This window comes from Amblyomma mixtum, chromosome 1 (assembly GCF_055824585.1).
Source record: "Amblyomma mixtum isolate Tamu chromosome 1, ASM5582458v1, whole genome shotgun sequence".
NCBI classification, from domain to species: Eukaryota; Metazoa; Arthropoda; class Arachnida; order Ixodida; family Ixodidae; genus Amblyomma; species Amblyomma mixtum.
This window is the reverse complement of record NC_143012.1, coordinates 227,185,015-227,191,014: the sequence shown is the minus strand read 5'-3', so window position 1 is coordinate 227,191,014 and position 6,000 is coordinate 227,185,015. Positions and strand designations below refer to the sequence as shown.

Here is a 6,000-nt window from a genome sequence, read left to right as displayed (position 1 = left end):
TTTAAAAGAAAGATTTTGCTACAGATCAGAAGAATGGACCATTATTTTCAATGTTTTCATAACATTCCCTATTCAAAATTTTCGTCAAAGAATGTTGCAATTTTTTTCCTAATGTTTCCATACTACTGTAGTACGGTGCGGTAATTTTGGTGGTGACGCCTTGCCTGCTGTATAATTTTTTCTCTTATTTTGTCCTTTTGTGTTACTGCGCAATTATGTGTACAATTCACCTGCTATGGTATTATCGTTAGGACCGCAGTATCCACAATTAAATAAATAAATGAAACTTATCCTGCCTTCAGCGCGGCTTGCGCGGAGCATTTGCCCGGCGAATTCGTCAGCTTCGGCGGCCGGGTTGACGATCGCGTTCTCTTTCTCGTTGCACATCGGGCTCGCAGCCCGCTGCCCCATTGTGCGCCTCGGCATATTCACCAATATCGAGAAATTCTGGAAGAGTTCATTTTAAAGCGGGAAGCTGTTTAGAGCCGCAGTTTTTCGCATATCGTAAGATTCCACCAAAACGGTCAATATATCCGCATATCACATCTCGGGACGATTGCAGTTCTCTCTTACTTATGGCCAAAAACACACCACATTGTTTTTCTATGCCATTCTTAACCACTCGTCGCAAGCGCAGGAATAACTTTTAAAGCAAGGTTTTAACACGCATCGGAAGATCAGGCTGATGCGATCGGAAAATTAGAAGGTTAGAAAATATGATCGTTACAGTAGATTACTGTATCCTACAGCGGCCTCATAATTAAATGTGATGTCCAAGAAAGCTGGACTTAAATGTCTTTGAAGCTCCCCTGGTTGCAGAGTAGCCAGATGAATGGGTTTCTTGCAAACACAGAGCGAAGAAAGTGGGTAGCCTCAGGGAGCTACAAGAGGTCTACAAGAGGTCTACAAGAGGTCTTGTCTTCATCTGGCCAGAGCGTTCGTCATTGGCGGTGTTTCCTCGGGGTGAAGGCCCTCGCCCCTATTTAAACACCGCCACTGACGAAGTGGTCAAAATTGACGGAGCGCACTGGAAACACGTGCGATCCATAGCGCACAAAATTGAAGGGACAAAACATTAGCGCTTGTGTTGTGTCCCTTCAATTTTGTGTGCTATGGATCCTCATGTTGACTAACCACTAGCCCGAACCCTGGCCCTTCTGGAAACACGTGCTATCCAGGCTTAACTTGATCTTCATTTTTTAATGCGCTGGCATTAAAATCCGCAAATGAGCACTCGGATAATCTCAAGCTCTATACCGGGGCACTAAGCCATTCGGTTCACAAGAAGTGAATGAGTGCGTGCTTTGTTCTGCGAGAGGCTGTAAGCACGGCCAGAGAACGGTCAGAGCACCACAGATATTGGCCTCAAGTCGACTCCCCTCTCTATCACACGAGCCCGCAAACCAAGATGACTCTGCTATGTCTTCAGCGAAAGCATTGCAAAGAGCCATGGTGCTGTAACTATGGCACTGCGTGTAAAAACGAAAAGAACAGACGTCAGTGGTTCCGGTTACTGGCCTCTCGTTCGGCATAGCATGCTTTAAGCTGAAGTAAAAAGTGCGACGTGTGAGACTTTCCCCGGCAGGTGTCGAAGAGTGCGGGGACCAGGGAGCGAGAGAGAGAAAAATCACTTTATTAAAAAGCGACACATTACGCGCTGAAAAAGTCTTGGATATGGATTAGCACCAGGGCGCAGTAGTCGTTGAGGTCATCCAGTGCCAGCCAGGAACTCGAGATGTCAGGAGAGGAGACGAGAAGAGGCGATTTCGGAGGGTTACTAGGCACTAGAAGGGTCAGTGTTCCAGGGTAGCCTGGGTTGAGGGGTTGCTGGCAGAGGGATCCAGAGTCCCAGACTACTGGAGGCACAGAAGGGCAGGAAATAAGAAGAGTGCTGGTGCAGTAGATGAGTCACGAGTGAGCTCGAGGGGCGGTATAGCTTGTTGTCAGCCATGCCAGCATGGCCAGGAATCCGCATGCTAAATGAGACCACAGAAGGGAAGAGAGTATAAAGAACAGGAAGTGACCTACTGACGGTGGCTCCTGAAAGTTAGCATGTAACTGACGCCTAAGAGGTTTGTGATAGTCTAGGTTGTGTGATAGGTAGTGTGATTAGAGGTTTGTGATACTCAAGATAGTCTTCGCAAGCTTATACAGCGAAATGTATCTTGATACATGGCGTTATAGGTTATATTTCGTCGCACGCCGTAGCTACAGAGTAGCCGAACTATAAATACATGCAAAAAGTGTAAAAAAAACAACAAAATTTGTGTATTTTTTTAAGCAGCTACGTGCTACGTCGATCATGCAATACGGTTATGCACGACACGCACGTCACCGTATCAGTCCAAGCATCACGATTCTTGAAGCAAGCATGTGAAGCAATCTGCGCGGAGACCGCACCATTTCGCAGGGTACACCAACTGTCTTCGGTGTCAAGAGAGTAAGGTCCGAGAGAAGGCAGACGACGTCGCCCAGAGGAGCACGGCTGCCAGGGAGAGAACTGCCACCCCTGAGGCGGCGTTGCAGTGGTGTCTGTCAGCGCATAGGCATACCTCCTTCAGGAACTGGTTGGCCATGCGCTCTACGAAACAGCCCGTCGCCAGGCTGTTCACGCACATCCATGTCACGTTCACCGGCTGACCTGCGTTCACGCGGTTGGAATGCGGACATGGAGCGGCCAGTCAAGCTCTGTCACAGACCTCAATGGACAATAGGTGATACACTGATTCCGGTGATTAGAGTCCTTGCATGACACAAGCGCCCGCTGCTAGAATGCACCTGATGCAAAGCAAGTCTGTTTGCGACCTTATATAGGCTGCGCTCTCCAAACCTGCCGGAAAAGAATAGCGGAAAAATACTTAAAATAAATGTCCTCGTTAAAAGCAAGTTCTTGGAACTTGAAAAGGTGATCCTTTCCTTGGGATATATATATGTGAAGGTCTCGCGACTAATGCGAGTTTGAGAATGATATATGCTAAAGTAAAACTTTAATCGCAGATTTCTTCTGTGTCTTTAAATCTGACCACGGGTCGCTACATTCAGCCTTTGCCATACTGAGTTTCCAAGGAAAAACTTGGCAGCCCTGTTCTGTATATTTCTTCAAGTTCGGTGATTAATTCCAAGGTGTAACAGCCCCAGTGTGCACATGAGCAGTCGAATATTGATCGACCGTATGTGAAATACAAATGTTGTTTCAAGCCACTGTGCTGGAAATGAAATTTCACGTCAAAAAATCTAGAACTGAAGCCGTTCTATTCGTTCAGTGATTTGTGCTCCCGGTACATCGCCAATCCGAAGTAAAAAAAAAAAAAAGACCCAAGTATTTGAACTCGTAAACTGAGGCTAAATTGGCGTCACAACTTCAATACGCGTGCTCTTGGTAGAAGTGGTCCCCTAGTTAATGGGACGTGCATATATTTGTTTAAGGACATCTGCCAACATACACCCCGTGTTGCCATCATGTCCAAATCATTCCACTAAAAATCATTGTCACCGTGGTTGTCAACGGCTGGTCTACACAAGACACAGGCAAGACACATTCGTCGGCAAACATTCGAAACGATGACGTAATGTCATCTGTAATGTCATTAATATTTGGTAGGGACCAGAGTGGCCCCAGTACTGACCCCTGCGGTACTGCGGAAGTGATTGGGGCACTGATACAAAAAAAAAAGCCTTCAAAACCACAGACTGCTGCTCGAAAGAAAGAAAATTAGCAATTCATTCGACCACATCTACATCTAAATTATAAGCGCGATGTTTCGATACAAGTAAGCTGTGCGCAACGAAATTGGACGCTTTGCGAGAATCCGAGAAAGCACAATCAACAATTAGCTGCTTCTCAATCGCCAGAGCTAATTGTGATGAAGTGTAAACTCCATCAGCTGTGAGCGAAGGAGAATTCGCGATGAAATCCTCTCTGTGTGTCGTTTATAAGATTATGCTTATCAAGATGTGACAATCATCATCAGCCTGACTGCACCTGCTGCAGGGCTAAGGCCTCGCCAATATCTCTTCAATTAACCCGGTCCTGTGCCAGTTGCGGCCACCGTATCCCCGCAAACTTCTTAATCTCATCCGCCCACCTAACTTTGTTCCACCCCCTGCTACGCTTGCCTTCTCTTGCTATCTTGCATTTGCATTACATGCTCTGGCCATGCCCATTTCCTCCGCTTGAATTCGGCTACGATATCATCAACCCGCGTTTGTTTCCTGATCCACTCCCTGTCTCCTAACGTTACACCTATCATTTTCCTTTCCATATATGTCGCTGCGTGGTCGTTAACTTAAGTTGCACAATTTTCGTTAGCCTCCGCGCTTCTGCTCCATAGGTGAGTACCGGTAGGATGCAGCAGTTACATAATTTTTTCTTGAGGGATGCTCGTAAACTGCCATTCATGATCTCAGAGAACCTGCCATATGCGCTCCCCACCCCACTCTTTTTCTCATAGTTATTTCACTTTCGTATTCCGTATATGCGATCGCTAGCCGCACTGAGTAGACGTATTCCCTTACTGCTTGCAGCCCTTCGTTACTAATTTTAAAGCGATGTGCATTTGGAGAGAATAAAAAAAAAATGCTCCATTACTTTACACGATATCCTTCGTAACGGCGCCGGTCTGTAGTTCTGAACGTTGTTGCATAGCCCAATCTTAGGTTCAGGCAACACGCGCCAACTTAGTCACGCGGTAAAGCAGCGTGGTTTAGAGACTTTTGGAAAAAATTTGCAGTGGTTTAGCTCTGGTTAAACCTGGAGGATTGCGAAAGCAACGAGGAGAGAGAAAAAGAGGTGATGGAGAGCGCGCGGCAGCGGCGGCGGCCCCGGCACGCTAGCTATGCGCCGCTACTGCGCATGCGCAACTGGCGAGCGCGGCGGCGGCACCTCTGAGTCACCCGCGCAGCGACGGCGACGGCGCGCCAGCTGTGCGCCGTGTGACGTCACTGCTCCTCGCGCATGCGCAGTATAGCCTTTCCTCGGCTCCGCGAAATGGCTCGGCGACTAGCGTAGCGTTGCTTTCGCAACGAAAGCTCTTGCACGCACCTGTGTTCCCGTAGAAGGTCCAGCGCGCGCAGGCGCCGTCCGCCCTGGTGCAGTTTCCGCAGCTCGAGGCCAGGTCCGCCCTGCTGGGCGGCTCGGAGAACGCCTCCACGCCCAGCAGCGGCGGCTTGAACGGGTTGTCGATGGCGTGCTCCAGGTGACCGTACTCCTTCTGCCACCGCTTGACGAACTCCTTCTGGTGCTCTTCGTTCACCTCCTGCTCGGCCAGCCAGCTGCACTGGAAGCAGCTCAGGCTACGCCGGCCCCGCTGCAGGCGCTGCTGGGCCCCGCACGGACGCGACGCTGCGCCAGGTTACGCGTGTCATGAACGTTTCTCCCCTTTTTAGCACGGAATGTGGTAGAAGGTGTGGGAGGCATCAGTAAGCAAGCTCAAGGTAAAAAGGATTCAGTCGAAAGCTGAGCGGTGGCATAATTTCTAAACGTCGCGTCATTCACTCGTCCGAAAATCTGACGTAAATTTGGCGACAAATCGAAACGTTTAAATTTCGCTTTTTGTTCGAGGATAATGACTTGGTAATGTCTCCTGAGGTGTGTCCTATGGCGCTAACGCCCGCTCAGCAAGAAACAGGCACGTAGATTCTCTAGTAGCATACTTTGAGAGAGCGAGAATTTTCAAATATTGTTTTTTTTTTCGTGATAGCATAACAAAGTGAAAACGTTCAACAATGTGGTCCCTTTACAACGCTGACGCTTTGCAACAAGTGGTTGGTTGACGTAATGGTTTAGTGCGCATAATCTGCTTTGTACACTTTTTTTTTGTTCTACGTGATGCCACGTCTGCCGGCGTCATTTACTGAACCTGCAGTATATTCCAAACGAGTGAGTAAAGAAGTTGAAGGGAGACCAATAACCAGCGGCAGCTGATTAACGTGTATGTTTCAGGAAGCGGCTCAGGGCAGTGCACAATAGGTACGTTTGTACAGGACAATTGTACACGACAA

General features: G+C 48.2%; 1 protein-coding gene across 1 annotated transcript in view; it reads right to left on the bottom strand.

The window, feature by feature from the left end:
• Positions 1-5,233: 5,233 nt before the first annotated feature.
• LOC149371087 (KICSTOR complex protein ITFG2-like) overlaps positions 5,234-6,000 on the bottom strand; it is a 90,346-nt gene continuing 89,579 nt past the window's right edge. Inside the window, exon 15 of the mRNA XM_089564558.1 lies at positions 5,234-5,341. The gene's annotated coding sequence lies outside the window, so the exon portion shown is untranslated. The remainder of the gene's footprint in view (positions 5,342-6,000) is intronic.